The sequence below is a fragment of the Staurois parvus genome, unplaced genomic scaffold, assembly GCF_062004578.1.
Source record: "Staurois parvus isolate SC_StPar_1 unplaced genomic scaffold, SC_StPar_1.0 ptg000574l, whole genome shotgun sequence".
NCBI lineage: Eukaryota > Metazoa > Chordata > Amphibia > Anura > Ranidae > Staurois > Staurois parvus.
In genome coordinates this window covers 5,508,691-5,527,977 of record NW_028318370.1, presented here as the reverse complement: position 1 = coordinate 5,527,977, position 19,287 = coordinate 5,508,691, and the positions used below count along the sequence as shown (strand labels likewise).

Sequence of the window (19,287 nt, the reverse complement as noted above, 5' to 3'; positions counted from 1 at the left end):
TACTTATACACTAAGGCTACTTTCACACTGATCCGCCGCAAAAACACAGCAAAAATGCATAGGCGTTTTACTGCACTTTTGCTGCACTTTCTGAGCATTTCTTAAAGGATACGTGACTTAAAAACAAAACTGCACCAAAAACGCTTCTCAGAGGTGTTTTTGATACGCTTTTCAGGCGGTTTAATTGATTTCAATGGGAAGAGGCATTCTTAGAGTGTTTTTTTAACTCACAAAACATGCCCCAAAGATGCTGCAAGCAGGAGTTTTTGCACCACACCACAAGCACAACGCCTCAGTGTGAATACATACATACATATACAATCACATACATAGGGAAGCATTTTTCTTGAGTTTTTCAGGCACTTTTTGTTAACACAAAAGTGCTTCAAAAACTGTGAAAGTAGCCCTATATATTTTTGTTCACGAATTTTCGGTTCAATAATATTTGTTTGATTTTCTAATCATTAGTTGGGTTAAATTCGTTTTATCAGCAGTGGTGGGAAACTGCGAAGGGGCAGGAAGGAAAACTTTTCTCGATCAAATGAATTTTCAAATAGTGTATGTAGTTATTGCTCAGAAATTGCCTTAATTTTAAAGTCGAATGTTAAAAGCACAAGACAATTTTCTAACGACATTCGTCCATTCATCGAATGTTCAAGGTGATTGTAGCCGTATTAGTGCATTTGCGACAGAAACAATTGAGTACTGTCTGTGATACTTTTTTTACTTGCACTAACATACAATTTTGAGGACAAGCTTTCGGGGAATGTCCCCTTCTTCAAGGTCCAGGCAGTACTATAGAAATAAACTTTGTGATTTGTATTTGTATAGTACTGCTTGGACCTTGAAGAAGGGGACATTCCTCGAAAGCTTGTCCTCAAAATTGTATGTTAGTGCAAGTAAAAAAAAGTATCACAGACAGTACTCAATTGTTTCTATTGAACGTCCAACTTTTCTTACAAATATTCTCATCTTAAAATCTAAAATCGTAAAATCTGGGTCAACCAGGTCTGGTCATAAATTGCTATGGATCCCCTTCCCCTTCCCCTGGGTATTAAGCAGCACCTATTGCCTCTCTCCGGGATGGGCTCTGTACAAGTATCCGCTCACACAGCTACCAGCTTAGCAACTACTAAGAGGTTAGCTGTGTGAGCGGATACTTGTACAGAGCCCATCCCGGAGAGAGGCCATAGGTGCTGCTTAATACCCAGGGGAAGGGGATCCATAGCGATTTATGACCAGATTTAAGACCAGACCTGGCTGACCCGGTTTTGAAGGAGGTTTCCAGGAGCTTAATACATATGCAATTAAAGGTTGCGCATCTGGTGAGTGCGCATTCTTAATATTTCACCAGAATGCTGTAAGGTGCACAGACCTGGGAATACCCTGGATGAATTTTCACCTCCATAGCACTTTATGAACTGTTTGAGGGTTAGGGACTGATGTGAATGTACAATATATATGTAAAGCGCTGCGTAAATTGGTGCTGCTATATAATTACCTGAAATAAATTTGAATTCTGTGTATTAGATTGTATCCTCTGAGGAGCAGGGCATCCCTAACCCTCCTTTATTGTAACTGTACTGTCCCTTTATAATGTAAAGCACTGAGCAAACTGTTGGCTCTATATACAGCAAATCCTGTATAAAAATAATTTAAAAAGGGGTTGTTTTAGCAAAGGTGAAAGTTGAAGTTGATGAATCAGTGAAAAGGAGCTAAGAGAGCCATCTACTGGCTGAGCAGAATACTACATATTTTGAATATGTAGTATTTCTTATTAACTGCTTCCCGTCCGCCCTATATTAGAAATACTGCTACAGGGGTCGGCACAGGTGCGCAAAATCATGTATATATACTGTACGTCATTTTGCAGTTCCGGGTAAGGGTAGTGTGTGCACCGTACCTGCGCCAACATTTGCGGCCTCGGCTGGCAATCACTGGCCGGTGATTACTCGACAGCACCTGGTGATCACTGACTAACACCAACGGGGGAGAGAACTGTATGTAAACAATACAGTTCTCTTCCCTGTCAGCTCTTGCACACTGCTTTGTGTGGCTCAGCATGGCAGGGCCATACAAAGCAGTGTCCTTACAGTTGAAAGCACACACACAGCACATAATGTGTAACAACATACAGCACACAGTTAACCCTTTGATTATTATTTATTATTATTATACAGGATTTATATAGCGGCATTAGTTTGCTCAGCGCTTTACATTATAGCTGGAGACAATACAGTAACAATACAGTTCAATACAAGAGGGATTTGAGGGCCCTGATCCTTGGAGCTTACAATCTAGGAGGGAGGGGTTAGCGGTACAAAAGGTAGTAACTGTGGGAGATGCAATGATTGGAAGAGTAGAAGATTCCAGTATTAGCTGAGGGCAGGATAGACTTCCCTAAATAGATAGGTTTTCATAGATCACCTGAAAGTGAGCAGAGTAGGCGATAGTCTGGTAAATTTGGGTAGAGAGTTCCAGAGGATGGGGGAAGCCCTGGAGAAGTCCTGGAGATGAGCATGGGAGGAGGAGACAAAGGGAGCTAGAGAGTAGGAGGTCTTGCGAGGGGCAGAGAGTACGATTTGGGTGATATTTAGAGACAACTGTCAGCTCTTGCACACTGCTTTGTGTGGCTCCGCATGGCAGGGCCATACAAAGCAGTGTCCTTACAGTTGAAAGCACACACAGTACATAATGTGAAACAACACACAGCTCACAGTTAACCCTTTGATCATCCCGCATGTTAACCCCTTCCTGCCCAGTGCCAATAGTACAGTGTCAGTGCTTTTTATTAGCACTGGTCACTGTATTGGTGTCAATGGGGCTGTCAGTGACACCAAGTCACTTACCCCCAGTGTCAGAATGCCTACCACAGTCCCTAAGCTGCTGATTGCCGCCATTACTAGTAAAAAAAAAAACCCAAAAATCCCAGTATCTTTCCCGCTATTTGTAGATGCTATAACTTTCACGTAAACCAATTAATTTACACGTATTTAGATTTTTTTTAGCAAAGACATGGAGCAGAATACATTTTGGCTTAAATATATAATGAAATTTGATTTTGTAAATTTTTTTACTGGACATGTTTAATAGCAAAAAGTCCAAAATATTTTTTTTTCTCAAAATTGTCACTCTTTTTTTGTTTATAAAAAAATGTAGAGGTAATCAAATACCACCAAAAGAAAGCTCTATTTGTGGGGGGAGAAATACGCAAATTTCATTTGGGTAAAGCATTGCATGACTGCGCAATTGTCAGTTAAAGTAACGCAGCGGTGTAATGCAAAAAATGGCCTGGTCAGGAAGGGGGGGGGGGTAGGTAAATCTTCTGGAGCGCAAGTTCTGATGATCAATAAGTGAAACCCTTTTTTTTTTTTTCAATTTACTCTAATTTTAGACTCTGGTCATAATAAATTTGAAAATAAAGTTTCAATAATAAAGTTGAAAAAATACATGCAAAATTGTTATGCACAGGGGCGGACTGAAAACTCATGGGGCCCCCAGGCAATAAGGGATCATGGGGCCCCTGTGTCCTTGCCCAAACTCAAAAAAGCCTATGAAAAAGGTACCAGGGGCATCTCATGGGGCCCCCTACTGACCCCGGACCCTCGGGCAGTGCCCCAGTTTCCAAATGATCAGTCTGCCCCTGGTTATACATTAGTGGGAATGATAACATTTCTGAGGACTGATGTATGACCAGTGTGGCAGTTTCTTCCTTCTTTACAGATCTCTTTTCAAAATCCTGAGCTTGCAAAATGCAAATCACCGTTTAACGTGAGCTCCTCATGTAATGGATATAGGAGATGTTCTTGTTTGTTAGTTGGATTAAATTGCTCTGGATATCTTTAGATGTACTTAGCATTTAATCTAGTTGCACAAGAAACACAGTCCTTTAAATATGTTATCCCTGGGAAATTCCTGTTAAGTAACATCATCATTAGTATTTGTAGGTGTAGAAGGTCTGCTGTGTCATTGTTGGACACCTGCTAAAAATATTACAGTTGCCAAGCAGTAATGTTTTTTTTTTCTCTGCAGCTTAATCACATGGCTTACTTTTAATGAAGTATGACCCACAATCAGGGTCATGGATAAGGGAGTACCACTGGACCCCCTGTATAGGGCCCAAGCCAAAAGGGGGCCCAGGTAGCTAGCTGAATCAGATGTGGGTTGGAAGGGTGATTGGTGCAGCGGGAGGGGGCAATTACTGGAACCGATCCCCTGTATGACTCTCCCTGCAGCAGCTGAAGGTATATTTTATTTATCTTCTCCCCCTCCTACCAGCTTTCAGCTCCTGCAGAGAGCCATACAGGGAATTGGTTCCAGTAATTGCCTCCTCGCCACACCAATCATCCTCCCTGTGCACCATATGTTTTCTCCTGCTGCCCAGCCCCTCCTGCAGTGCTGCAATCTTCCCTCCTCTCCTTTTCACCAGCAGCTGCAAGCACACAATGGGATCCTTCAGGATGGAGAGTGCGGGAAGGGTCCAGTAAATATGTCACATTTACCAGCCCCTTCCTTTCCTGAATGAACACAATGAGTGATCGGTACAGATTGCTCACTGTGTTTATTCATAACTAATGCATAGTAAACTCTGTATATTTGGGGGAGGGGGGGGCTGTCAAATTGGTTGCATGGGGCCCAATGATTTCTAACAGCAGCCCTGCTTACAATGTGCAGTCTGCTGGATTCTGTAGAACTTTTCACTGCAGGGCTGCCCTGTCCTCTTCCTGCTGCTGAACTTCTGGTGCTGTGGGGGTTAAAAGCTGTGGATCTCCAGGCTCAGCTGCGGTAAAGATGATCCTACAGGACCACTGCCCCTCCAGCCTCTCCAATGAGAAATGTTTTTATTGATCACGATGCCAGTAACACTATCGGCGAATAGAGTCTGATGTCACAGGATTCTCTCCACCATTCACAGATACTGTTATGGGCACTGTAATGAATGAAAGAATTTTCTCATTGGAGGAGAGGGCAGGAGGGGGCGTGTCCCCTTCAGATCATTTTTAGTGCAGCTGAGTCTGGAGATCTGAAGCTGTTAACCCCCACAGCGCCAGAAGTTCAGGAGGAGGCCCCTGGGCAATAGGGGATCATGGGGCCCCTGTGTCCTTGCCCAAACTCAAAAAAGCCTATGAAAAAGGTATAAGGGCATCTCATGGGACCCCCTGCTGACCCCGGACCCTCAGGCAGTGCCCGAGTTTCCAAATGGTTTCCAAATGTAGCGGCAACAGTGAGACCAGCTCACCTGTCCCTTTGTAATTGCCTCAGTAGGTGGGTGGAGCTGACAACTCCAGCACAGAGATCTCTCCGCTGGAGTCCTGAATAACTATAGAAGCCAGTGAGTGATTCAGCCCAACAGCTTCCTCCTCCTGAAGGCCAACTTTAGTGTATTATTGTGAGTCATTATTGAAATAACTTTCATATTTTACATCTATTGTTTCAAATTTTTTTTATATATTTATAGATTTATATATTTTCTTTTTGATAGTCATATGTGAAATGTGAAATCAGTAGTTTTGCCACACAACAAAGAAAATAGGAGCTCTTATTTATAATTTTTACTACTAAAATACCTTTAACTATAGCAATCAGAATCCATTGGATACCCATTTAACTTCAGTAGAGTGAATTCTGTTTTCTCCAGAAGAGATAAAACCTTCTTGACCGTACTGAATGGGTCGGTTCACTGGAGGAAATATTTCAATGCCATCCTCAACAATTATTCCTTTGCTTCTTTTTGCTAAAAAGAGAAAATAATTTCTTAAATTGCTTAAAATAAGTTAATTAAAGTGCAATACCTTTCGACTCCAAGTTTATTTTTGGCTAAATACATTCCAGGGGCTTCAAAACAAATGGTGTGCAAAAGGCTTACAGATCTATTTCTTTAGAAAGCAGCCACAGTCTGAGTAGAAAAGCCTGTCCCCTACATCTGTTGAAGAGGACATTTGCTTCTTACATGGAAACAGTGGTCTCTCTACTTAAGTACAACATGCCTTCTGCTAAGTCAGAGCTACAGCTCCCCAATCAGGAAAGTTCATGCTTCATGCGGATTGGGGGGTTTCTAACTCTGACTCAGTGGGGTGTGTTGGATCCATCTGGAATGTATTTAATAGATTTAACCTGAAACCACTCCCTCTGGTAAATGAACCAGGATATGAGGTGTATTCAGGGGCGGACTGACCATTTGGAAACTCGGGCACTGCCCGAGGGCCTGGGGTCAGTAGGGGGCCCCATGAGATGCCCCTGGTACCCTTTTCATAGGCTTTTTTGAGTTTGGCAAAAGACACAGGGGCCCCATGATCCCCTATTGCCCAAGGGCCCCATGAGTTGTCAGTCCGCCCCAGGGTGTATTACATCACTTTCTGGTTCAGAGCTGTCAATCCGTGGGAGTGCTGGTTGGAGAAAGAGCTAATGGAGGGTGATCTGTGTTCCTTTGGTTTTAGCGCAGTGCAGGGGAGACATCATGGGGTTTATTTACTAAAGCTGGAGAGTCCAAAATCAGACTCCCTTCTGCATAGAAACCAATCAGCTTCCAGGTTTCATTGCCAAAGCTTCATTGAACAAGCTGAGGTTAGAAGCTGATTGGTTTCTATGCAGAAGGGAGTCTGATTTTGGACTCTCCAGCTTTAGTAAATAAACCCCCATGGGTCTAAAATATTATAATAAGATTTAGAGATTTAGATTCTTACAAATGTTAATCCCTGACAGGTTCTCTTTAAAGTGAACTGATGCCTTGCCCATGACACCTATATGAGCTTGTTGGACATTCCATTCCAAAACCATTAATAGGAAAGTTGGCCTGCTCCCCTGTGTGGCTTTAATGACCATCACTCACCTAGGAAAGTTTTCCTCATGATTTTGGAGTGTGCCTTGAGAATTTGCACAAATTCAGCAAAAGGTAAAAAGACCTGACTCAACATCGGCATTCCAATTCATCCCAAAGGTGTTCAGTAGGGTTGAGGTCAGGGCTCTGTGAAGGCCACTCAAGACCTTCCACACCAAACCCATCAAACCATGTCTTTGCAGAGCTAGCTTTGCGCTCTACAAGGTTGTTCCCACAAGGTTGGAGAAGCACAATTGTTTAAAATGTCTTTGTATGTTGTAGTATTAACAATTCCCTTTACTTAAAATACTTGAATTCAGTCATTTGGATGTCCACCTGCTTTTGCCTATATGGTATACTCTCATTTGCTTAAATTCCTTACCACTCCATTTCTTGAATGTGTACTGAGGAGCTCCTGGTACAAAAGCTCATCTTATTTGAAGGACTTTTTGAAACATTTAAAGGTTAAGAGCATCAAATGCCTTTAGTGTTATCAGGAGATTTTATTCTAAATAAGGCCTTAACACATGTCCCCTAGTGCATTGTCTTCTGATTTAATTAACTGTACATGCTCTGAAGGAGAGAGAAGATTTTTGCCCCCGAAACACATTGGATGTGTTTTATGCTCTAAAAAAAACATTATATTTTTAAAAAAGTCCTTGATGTGAGATAGACCTTTGTACCAGGTGCTCCTCTGTACACATCCAAGAACACTTCATTTGTCACCATCTGAGAGGTACCAAAGCAGTCAATGTGAAGAAATGTCACCAACACACCAAGGCAGGGGCAGACTGACCATTTGGAAACTCGGGCACTGCCCAAGGGCCCGGGGTCAGTAGGGGGCCCCATGAGATGCCTCTGGTACCTTTTTCATAGGCTTTTTTGAGTTTGGGCAAGGACACAGGGTCCCCATGATCCCCTATTGCCCAGGGGCCCCATGAGTTGTCAGTCAACCCCTGCACCAAGGATTCCTCAAACTGGTTCTAAGCTTTATTTTGTGGTCCTGTGGTGCATACAAGTATGTAGCATGTGACCACGAATTAAGGCTTTGGACCTGTTTGGGGAATCCGTGATGCGTCGGGGACATATACAGTGCAGGAAATAAGTATTTGATCCCCTGCTGATTTTGAATGTTTGCCCACTCACAAAGAAATGATCAGTCTAAAAATTGAATGGTAGGTGTATTGTAACACTGAGAGACAGAATAGCAACAAAAAATTCAAAAGAAATGCATGTCTAACAAATTATGCACTGATTTGCATGTTCGTGAGGGAAGTATTTGATCCCCACAAAAAATGACTTAGTACTTGGTGGCAAGTCCGTTGATGGCAATCACAGAGGTCAGACATTTCCTGTAGTTGGCCACCAGGTTTGCACACATCTCAGGAGGAAGACTGGCTAGGCCACTCCAGGACCTTAACCTCCCTGGCGGTATTCCCGAGTGTAGCTCGGGGTAACATTTCAGTACCAAAAGCGGTAACCCCGAGCTACACTCGGGAATACCATGCGGCGCTGCTCCGGCATTTGTTCTTCCCTTACCTTACCCTGCGCTCCCGCGATGTGTCCCCTGCAGCGTCCCCGGCCATCTCCTCCGGCCGATGCCGGCATCCGGCTTCTGTATCCTGTCCCTGTGACGTCGGGATGTACGGGCGCCGCCGGCGGCGGGAAATTTAAAAATTTTAAAAAATGTCTTTTTTTTTTTTTTACATTTTACATAGTAAAACATTGCTGTCTCAACCAATTTTACATACATTTTGTCCCTAGTGCTTTGTCCTGTGCCCTGCCTGCATTTTGTCTGTTCTTTCTGCCTGGAAACTGAGAAACGTCCATGGCGTCCAAAAAGTGTCCCTTTAGGTCAAAAGCGGTTTAGATCAGCTAGAGAACAGCGATAGTAAATCAGAACCACTTGCAGAATTGAGTGATAATGATTTGTGGGGAAATTCGTCATCAGACACTGAAAACGATTCTGCGACTTTGCTCAGCGATGTGCGAACTTGGCGCTCTATTTCAAATTTCAGTGTTTTTGGTTTGATTATATTATTGAATTAAATGTATTAATATTATATTATTATTTTTTAGGATTATTTATTAAATTATAATTTATGATTTTGTGTTTAAAATTTTATCATCCCCGGGATGTTTACTAGACTCTTGTTCGGACAGATTTCAGTGAGTTATTCCTAAATATTACAGCCTACAATAAAAAAACTACATATTTCCATGCAAAATAATGGTACCGCTTTCAGCACCAAAAATCGGAAAGAATCATACCGCCAGGGAGGTTAATGTGCTTCTTCTTCAGCCACTCCTTTGTTGCCTTGGCCATGTGTTTTGGGTCATTGTAATGCTGGAACACCCATCCACATTACAATACATCTACCATTTTTAGACCGATCATTTCTTTGTGAGTGGGAAAACATTCAAAATCAGCCGGGGATCAAATACTTATTTCCTTCACTGTATTTGCATTGAGTGTCTATGGTTCCTAGCCTGTGGTCAATGTGGTCAGTGCAGCACCTATCAATACTGAACAGCCATCTTCAGGAACATGTGTGTTGGGAGTATTGTGATAGGACCAAAACAGGGTTCATCTATATTATATCTCAACCACGAATCTACTTTTGTGAACGTAAAATCAGATTACAGTACATCCATCACAACCAAATTTCACTTCTATCGGTCCAGTGCTATCACACACACATCAGTTATCACTCCATTGGCTGTTGAGAGCAAAGAGTAATGAAAGTAGGTACTTCCTGGTATGGGGAACACATGACTCACTCCCCTTCCTTCCATGTGACTGTGCTGGTGATTATTGATTGGACACTCAGAAATCATCATTTTCACAAAGGTTTAGCGACAACCCTCAACTCTATGTAAGCTCCAGCAAGGACAAGATAAGTCTTCTTCTGTTCTTCTCTGCTGTTGAGCAGCATGCCAGGGGAGAAAGGGAAGCTGCTGCAGGGTCCAACTTTAAAGTGTACCTGTTGCTTTGCCCTACACAGACTGAGCACATATCCAAAAAAACCCAAAACAAACACAAAAAACATGCATTGCTATTTATTAAAGGTGTATTGTGATCAGGGGCGGACCGACAACTCATGGGGCCCCTGGGCAATAGGGGATCATGGGGCCCCTGTGTCCTTGCCCATACTCAAAAAAGCCTATGAAAAACGTACCAGGGGCATCTCATGGGGCCCCCTACTGACCCTGGGCCCTCAGGCAGTGCCCGAGTTTCCAAATGGTCAGTCCGCCCCTGATTGTGATAACTGTTACCCCCACTTTTTGTTATCTATTTCTTGTTTCTTGTGTAGATTTATGAAAGAATAGTAAACATTAAAAAAAGGGGAATTTTGCTTGATAAGAGGAAGATCTCCTCCTACACTTTTACACGTCACTGAGTCCTTACACTTCCTTTTCCCTTTTTACTCTTCACCCATACACTCAGAAGACAGTCTCACTTTGACACCAGCCAGGAAAGTTCTATCGCAGCTCATTTGGATTATACTCATTTTTTAACAACTAGGACTCGAGAGCTGTAAGTATCTTCTAATCTTTCCTATTGATATATGAATTGATTCTATGAACCAGAATTTCAAGTTTTACTAGCACACGCTTTGTGACAGGTTTGCATTTTTTATCTGCACTTTGAATGCATTCCCACTTATTGTGCAATCAAAACAATAATAATACATAATAGCTGCTGAAGCTGAAGACTAATGGATCAGCAACCCTAAAACAAAAGAGTCGATTTATCACAAAGAACTTTTTAACTGTCACTCATTAAGGACACCTGTTCAGAAAAATGGGATAATTCATATTTTAAATGTATGATGAGTTACTTGTTGGTCTATGTTATTGATTACCCAGATGGAAGAGAAATATATTTCCAATATATTTAGAAAAAAAAAATGATATATGTGACATATATTTACAATATATTGGCCTACGCTAATATATTTTAACATGTATTTTAAAACGTATATTTTCTAAAGTCATATATTTAAAAATATATATTTTTTTAATTATAATATTCAGTTTTTTAACATATAAAAAAGACATTTTAACATATTTTTACATATATTTGTAAATGCATTAAAAAAAAGTAGATTAAATGTATTTTCAAAGACATATATTTGAAAAGGTATTTGTAAAAATATGTTTAATAAACTTTTTAATATATAAAAAATGCATTTCAACATACAGTATATATATATATATATATATATTTTTTTTTTTTTTTTTTTTATATATGGACTATGGCCAAAATTGTAGTATTTAAAATATATGTCAATATATTTGGGAAGAATATTTTAAAAATATATTTAAATATATTTTTCTTCTACGTGGATACTGACCAGGGGCGGACTGACCATTCGAGGTCTCGGGCGCTGCCCGAGGGCCCGGGGTCAGTAGGGGAACTCATGAAAGGCCCCTGGTACCTTTTATAAGCTTTTTTGGGTGTGCTTTGAGTGTGGGCAAGGAAACAGGGGCCCCATGATCCCCTATTGCCCGGGGGCCCCATGAATTGTCAGTCCGCCCCTGGTACTGACTAATAGGTTTTAGTTACCAGTGATTCCCCCGAATCCCCCATTGTGTCCATTGAGACAGGTGGAATCCCTGGACATGTGGACAGCTGGGCCCCTCTCTGTGCTACTGTTTGAATGAAGAGCGCAAAGGAAATTTAATTTGTTACATAATATTGGCTTTTATATTATTACAACGTATTTATAAATTAAAGCATGTAAGGCATGGTTAACACTAGCCATCTCCAAAGTCGTGCGATTTTCAGTGCGACTTTGGAGTCCGACTTTGATGTGCATGACTTTGATACTTTTACACTCTGTGGCAGTGAAGCCGTATCAAAGTCGGATCAAAATAGAGCAGGAACCTTTTTGGAAGTCGCAGCAACTTCAGTAATGTGAATTGGAACAGCTCTCATAGAGATACATGGCATTTGGGTCTCACAAATTGGATCCTAAGTCGAAGAAGTGTGAACCGAGCTTAAAGGATGTTAAATTTGTTACATAATAATGGTTGTTACAATGTTGCAATGGGGGAGATTTACTAAAACTGGAGCAATCCGAATCTGGTGCAGCATGGTAACCAATCAGCTTCTAACTTCAGTATGTTCAATTAAGCTTTGGCAAAAAAACCTGGAAGCCGATTGGTTTCTATGCAGAGCTGCATCAGGTTTTGCACTCTCCAGCTTTTGTACATCAACCCCATCAATGTACTAATAAAATGAACTGCTACTATGTTATATTTGTTACATTGTAAGAGCGGTTATATTATGATATCTATTTATTGTAACAATAATAATACATTTCGTTTTACGTGAATGAGCAGACCAGAGGAATCCATTGATCTGATCTCAATTTCTGCAAACCTATGTTTAGTTTTTTTTTACTTTTTTCATAAAAGGTACCCTATTTAACCCTACTTTGCCTGAATTAGCAGATCCCTCGTTTGCTCCTTAGCATGACCTTTTCCCTTTTCTTACTGTTTATATGCAAGTTATTTTTAACCCCCTTTCTATGCATTTCCTTTGCTTGTTTTTGTAGAATCACATCTTTAAAAAAAACATATACAAGTTTTTGTATGCTTTGTCCCAAAAACACATTGTTAACCACTTGCCCTCCAGAGGATCCCCTTCCTCACCAGGCTATTTTTTGTGATAAACGGCGCTGTGTTACTTTAACTGACGATTGCGCGGTCATGCAATGTTGCACCCAAATGAAATTTACGTACTTTTTTCACCACAAATTGAGCTTTCTTTCACTGGTATTTGATTGCCTTTGTGGTTATTATTTTTTGAGTTATAAACAAAAAAAGACCAACAATTTTGAGAAAAAAACAATATTTTTTACTTTTTGCTCTAAAACATATAAAAAATCTAATTTCCTCATACATTTAGGTCAAAATGTATTCTGCTCCATGTCTCTGCTAAAAAAAAACCCAGTACATGTAAATTAATTGGTTTACGTGAAAGTTATCGCATTTACAATGATGGTATATATACTGGGATTTTTATTTATTTTTTACTAGTAATGGTGGCAATCAGCGACGTATAGCGGGACTGCGGCTGGCATTCTGTGCTGACACTGAGGGGAACTGACTTGGTGTCACTGACATCCCCAGTGACACCAATACAGTGATCAGTGCTAATAAAAAGCACTGACACTGTACTAATGGCACTGGGCAGGAAAGGGATAACATGTGGGGCGATCAAAGGGTTAACTGTGTGCTGTTTTACTGTGTGGGCTGTGTAAGTGCTTTACACTGTAAGCACACTGCGTTGTATTGGTCTGCTATGCAGAGCCATACAAAGCAGTGCGCAGGAGCTGACAGGGGAGAGATCTGTGTTGTTTATACACAGGTCTCTCCCCTGTCGGAGATACTCGGCGATCACTGGGTGTCGGCAAGCTGGGACCCGGTGATTGACAGCCGAGGCCAGGAATGGCAGCGCAGGTAGGTCCCCTACCTGGAACTGCAAAATCACGTATATATATATATACGTGATTTTGTGCACCTGTGCTGCCCTGTAGCAGTATGTGTGATATAGGGCGGCGCGAAGCGGTAAACAAGATAAATCTCAGGATAAAATTTGTTTTGGAGCTAATTCCTTTAAACTTGTCAAACTAATAATGCATTCTGGCCATTGAAATGAATTAACACTCAAGTGCTAAACGTGCATTTAGGTGCCTTTAGACGCATTCAGTATTTTTTTCTGCCAAAATGCTGCTGCTCCTGAAAGCACTGGCAGTGGGGTTTTTTTAGAGCTCCTAAAAGCCCCTGCCACTAAAAGCTTTTAAAAGTTTATGTGCGCATGGACACATAGGATACAATGTGTGTTTGGAAGCTGTTAAAAAAACGCCTGACGCCCCTAAGGCTTCATGCACACTGGACATTATAAAATGCCAGTAGCGTTCATTGTAGAATGCCTCATTAAAAAATGGAAGTTTTGTTGAGTTCGCTTTTTTTAGCGTTTTACAGTGTTTTTTAACAAAACTATACTCCCACAATATCTTGAGGCTCAAAAAGCTTTTAAAAAATGCCAGATAACCACGATTTTCAGTGTTTTGCAGCGTTTTTCAGCAGCTGATAAACTACTCTTCAAATGCAGTAGTTCTGGGGGGGGGGTTCACCCTTAAAACGCCCCTGCCAATAAATGATGAAAAAAGACTATGTGTGCATGGACACACACACTATATTGCCAAAAAGTATTGGGCCGCCTGCCTTTACACGCACATGAACTTTAATGGCATCCCAGTCTTAGTCCGTAGGGTTCAATATTGAGTTGGCCCCGCCCTTTGCAGCTATAACAGCTTCAACTCTTCTGGGAAGGCCGTCCACAAGGTTTAGGAGGGTATCTATGGGAAGGTTTGACCATTCTTCTAGAAGTACATTTGTGAGGTCAGGCACTGATGTCGGGGGAGGAGGCCTGGCTTGCAGTCTCCGCTCTAATTCATCCCAAAGGTGTTCTATGGGGTTGAGGTCAGGACTCTGTGCAGGCCAGTCAAGTTCCTCCACCCCAAACTGACTCATCCATGTCTTTATGGACCTTGCTTTGTGCACTGGTGTGCAGTCATGTTGGAATAGGAAGGGGCCATCCCCAAACTGTTCCCACACAGTTGGGAGCATGAAATTGTCCAAAATGTCTGCTGACTCCTTAAGAGTTCCCTTCACTGGAACTAGGGGGCCAAGCCCAACCCCTGAAAAACAACCCCACACCATAATCCCCCCTCCACCAAACTTTACACTTGGCACAATGCAGGCAGGAAAGTACTGTTCTCCTAGCAACTGTCAAAGCCAGACATGTCCATCAGATTGCCAGACAGAGAAGTGTGATTCGTCACTCCAGAGAACATGTCTCCACTGCTCTAGAGTCCAGTGGCGGCGTGCTTTACACCAGTGCATCCGACTTTTGCATTGAATTTGGTGATGTAAGGCTTGGATGCAGCTGCTTGGCTATGGAAACCCATTCCATGAAGCTCTCTACGCACTGTTGTTGTGCTAATCTGAAGGCCACACCAAGTTTGGAGGTCTTTAGCTATTGACTCTGCAGACATTTGGTGACTTCTGCGCACTGTGCACTTCAGCATGCTATTTTACGTGGCCTACTACTTGGTGGCTGAGTTGCTGTTGTTCCCAGCTGCTTCCACTTTGTTATAATCCCACTAACAGTTGAGCGTGGAATATTTAGTAGCCAGGAAATGTCACGGATGGACTTATTGCACAGGTGACAACCTATCACGGGACCACGCTTGGAGTCACTGAGCTCCTGAGAGCGACCCATTCTTTCACCAATGTTTGTAGAAGCCGTCTGCATGCCTAGGGGCTTGATTTTATACACTTGTGGCTATGGACGTGATTGGAACACCTGAATCCAATGATTTAGAGGGCTGGCACAATACTTTTGGCTATATAGTGTAGGATAACATGCTGGGGAGTTTACTGGCTGTAGATAAAAAAACAGCAGCTGTAAAAATACCCTGTGTGTATGAGGCCAAGTTCTGTAAAGTCAGTGCTAATGAGCCAACCCCAAATATATATAATATAGAGAAAAGGTCAATGGTTGCAACACTGAAAAGTTTAATAACTTCCACATAAATAAGTCATGTACCATTACAAACTTTCAGGAAATATTTGCCCTTCTTAGGCAGGAAGCACTAGTGACAAAAACTAATTGTTGGTTTTCTCTATATAGCTGTACAGTGATTATTTTGTGTCATTAGTGCTTCCTACCTGAAAAAGGACGAGTCGCAGAAAGCTTGTCACTTGTAATGGAACACTGCTAAAGTTATTAATAAATCTTGGCGTTTACATTACATCTGTGGCCACTGCTCTGCCATTTCAAGTGGCAAAGTGACTATATATAAAGTCTGTGGTTGCATCAGATTAATTTTTCCATCACGCCTATGGGCTCTGATTTGTCATTATATTATCCAAAAGGAAATAAGTAAAACAGAGACTTGCTCTTTGTCAGTAAGGTTGGTCAAAACTGTTCTGCTACTTATTTCCTGTTAGATGGATTACCATACAAAAGGAGTTTGAAGCAGGTGACTCAGCAGTGGTTTTTGCTGTGGACATACTAAAATACCAAAGATGTACAGGTGCTACTTGTATATACAGTATATCATACAGTATATTTTATATATATATATATATATATATATATATATATATATATATATATACAGTTGCAAGAAAAAGTATGTGAACCCAATATCATCACACTGATTGGAGTCAAGGTTGGCTCACTCCTGGCTCCAATTAGCTCTGGGAGAAGTCATTAAGCTAGGGCCTCACATACTTTTTCCTCCCTGCACTGTGATTGTTTACATGTTATGTGCAATTAAACCATGGCAACATCTAATGTTTGTGTAGTATTATGTTCAGCAGACTGTGTTCCTCTATTGTTGTGACTTAGATGACGTTCAGAGCACATTTTATGCCCAATTCATGCAAAACTCCACGTAATCCCAAGGGGTTCACATACTTTTTCTTGCAACTGTATATACTGCTCAAAATAATTAAATGAACACTTTTTAATCAGAGTATAGCATCAAGTCAATGAAACTCCTGGGATATTGATCTGGTCAGGTAAGTAGCAGAGGGGGTTGTTAATCAGTTTCAGCTGCTTTGGTGTTAATGAAATTAACATGTGCACTAGATGGGCAACAATGAGACAACCCCAAAAACAGGAATGGTTTTACAGGTGGAGGCCACTGACATTTTTTTCCTACTCATCTTTTCTGACTGTTTTTCACCAGTTTGGCATTTGGCTAGGGTCAGTGTCACTACTGGTAGCATGAGGCGATACCTGGACCCTACAGAGGTTGCACAGGCAGTCCAACTCCTCCAGGATGGCACATCAATACGTGCCATTGCCAGATTTGCTGTGTCTCCCACCACAGTCTCTAGAGCATGGAGGTGATTCCAGGAGACAGGCAGTTACTCTAGGAGTGCTGGACAGGGCCGTAGAAGGTCCTTAACATATAAGCAGGACAGGTATCTGCTCCTTTGTGCAAGGAGGAACAGGATGAGCACTGCCAGAGCCCTACAAAATGACCTCCAGCAGGCAACTGGTGTGAATGAGTCTGACCATACAATCAGAAACAGACTTCTTGAGAGTGGCCTGAGGGCCTGACATCCTCTAGTGGGCCCTCTGCTCACTGCCCGGCACCATAGAGCTGGATTGGCATTTGCCATTGAACACCAGAATTGGCAGGTCCACCACTGGCGCCCTGTGCTTTTTACAGATGAGAGCAGGTTCACCCTGAGCACATGTGACAGACATGAAAGGGTCTGGAGAAGCCGTGGAGAACGTTATGCTGCCTGTGACATCGTTCAGCATGACCGTTTTGCTGGTGGGTTAGTGATGGTCTGGGGAGGGATATCCATGGAGGGACGCACAGACCTCTACAGGCTAGACAATGACACCTTGACTGCCATTAGGTATCGGGATGAAATCCTTGGACCCATTGTCAGACCCTATGCTAGTGCAGTGGGTCCTAGGGTTCTCCTGGTGCACAGCAATGCCCGGCCTCATGTAGGGAGAGTATGCAGGCAATTCCTGGAGGATGAAGGAATTGATACCACTGAATGGCCCCCACACTCGCCTGACCTAAATCCAATAGAACACACACCTCTAGGATATCATGTTTCGGTCCATCCGACGCCACCAGGTTGCACCTCAGACTGTCCAGGAGCTCAGTGATGCCCTGGTCCAGATTTGGGAGGAAATACCCCAGGACACCATCCGTGGTCTCATTAGGAGCATGCCCAGATGTTGTCAGGCATGCATACAAGCACGTGGGGGCCGTACAAACTACTGAGGACCATTCTGAGTTGCTGCAATGAAATTTCAGCAAAATGGACTCGCCTGCTGCATCATTTTTTCACTTTGATTTTCAGGGTGTCTTTGAATTCAGTCCTCTGTAGGTCGATCATTTTCATTTCCATCAAACGATGGGGCATCCTTACGTTCCTAACACATTACCCAGTCCATATCAGTATAGATATCCAGCAGGAGATTTTTCCCCATTGAGATCTGATGTGTTTTCAAAACGTTCCTTTCATTTTTTTAAACAGTATATATATATATATATATTTTTTATTTTTTTTTTTTTTTTCAAGCAATGAAAGAATAGTGGCCATAGATGTATTGCAACTATTGCTTGGTTTATAGTGACAAATATTTGTTAAGAAAACAAAACTTTAATATCACCAAATATTTGCTAATGGATGAGCATTATACATTTTCTTTAACAAACAGAAGTACTCCCTAACAAATGTATTTCTAGAAATGCCAATAGCTGATAATCCAGATTCAGGTCACTTAAAATGCAGGTGCTGCTGTTTTTTTTATTTATTTTGTAATGTTGCAAACTCAATTTCTGCTCCAACAAGTGTGGTCACACTTTGCTATTGTTCAACACAGATAGAGTCTCATTAAAGACATGGGGGGGGGGTTACTAAAACTGGAGCACTCAGAATCTGCACAGTAGCCAATCAGCTCCTAACTTCAGGTTGTTCAGTTAAAGTGTTACTAAACCCTGGACCCTGCATTCGCTATATCTGGTCTCCCGCAGTACACAGAATGTGGAAATGCAACTATTTTAGTAAATATAAACTGCTAAATACCTTTTCTCTTTTCATCAGCAGTATATAGCATTCTTGTGACTTCTATCAGTGTCCAGAGGAGCACTGGTTAAAGCTTGGGAGAGGAGTTTTCATTCTGCTCTAGGAGGATGCAGAACCCCTAACCTCTGTCCGGACAGTGTCTGGACAGCGCTGATTGGCCCTGTGCCGATCACATGCACTCTCCCAAGAAGAAAAAAACCTCTCTAGCAATACACATCAAACTGAGCATGCGCAGAGTGACTCCACTCAATATGTCTTATTAGGAGATAAGAGGGGGGCACTGGAAGAAGGGGAGGATCAGAGAAGACAGGAGCAAACAGGGTTTTTACACAATGCAGATGATTAACCCCTTAGGTTCCACAGTGAGTATAACAAGCACGCTTTACTGCATATACAGACTGATTGTACTGTTGTGGGTTTAGTAACACTAATTTAAAGCCAGGAACAGAAAAATAGAGAAATGTTTTCTGCCTATTTGTACATAAAGCAGAACTTCCCTCCCATGATGTCCTTGTCCCCTCGCTTCTCTTCCGCACTGCCATGTTTAAGTGTCCCATGTGTGCAGAGATATGCTGCATGTCTATGGGGTCTAGCAGAGACCTGCAGCTCATCTGCACATGCACAGGGGCCAATGGTGTCTGGTATTGGGGTCATTGATAATACCTGTGGCATGTTTGCAAATGTTTGATCCTGTCTTCTCTGATCTTCCCCTTCTTCCAGTGCCCCCCTCTTATCTCCTAATAAGACAAACAGGGGCGGACTGACAACTCATGGGGCCCCCGGGCAATAGGGTATCATGGGGCCCCTGTGTCCTTGCCAAA

At 42.0% G+C, this 19,287-nt stretch overlaps 1 protein-coding gene across 1 annotated transcript in view; it reads left to right on the top strand.

Annotated features, from left to right (window-relative positions):
• Nucleotides 1-10,253: 10,253 nt before the first annotated feature.
• The window catches only part of LOC149450484 (T-lymphocyte activation antigen CD86-like), an 83,880-nt gene continuing 74,846 nt past the window's right edge, over nucleotides 10,254-19,287 (top strand). Inside the window, exon 1 of the mRNA XM_089691929.1 lies at nucleotides 10,254-10,355. The gene's annotated coding sequence lies outside the window, so the exon portion shown is untranslated. The remainder of the gene's footprint in view (nucleotides 10,356-19,287) is intronic.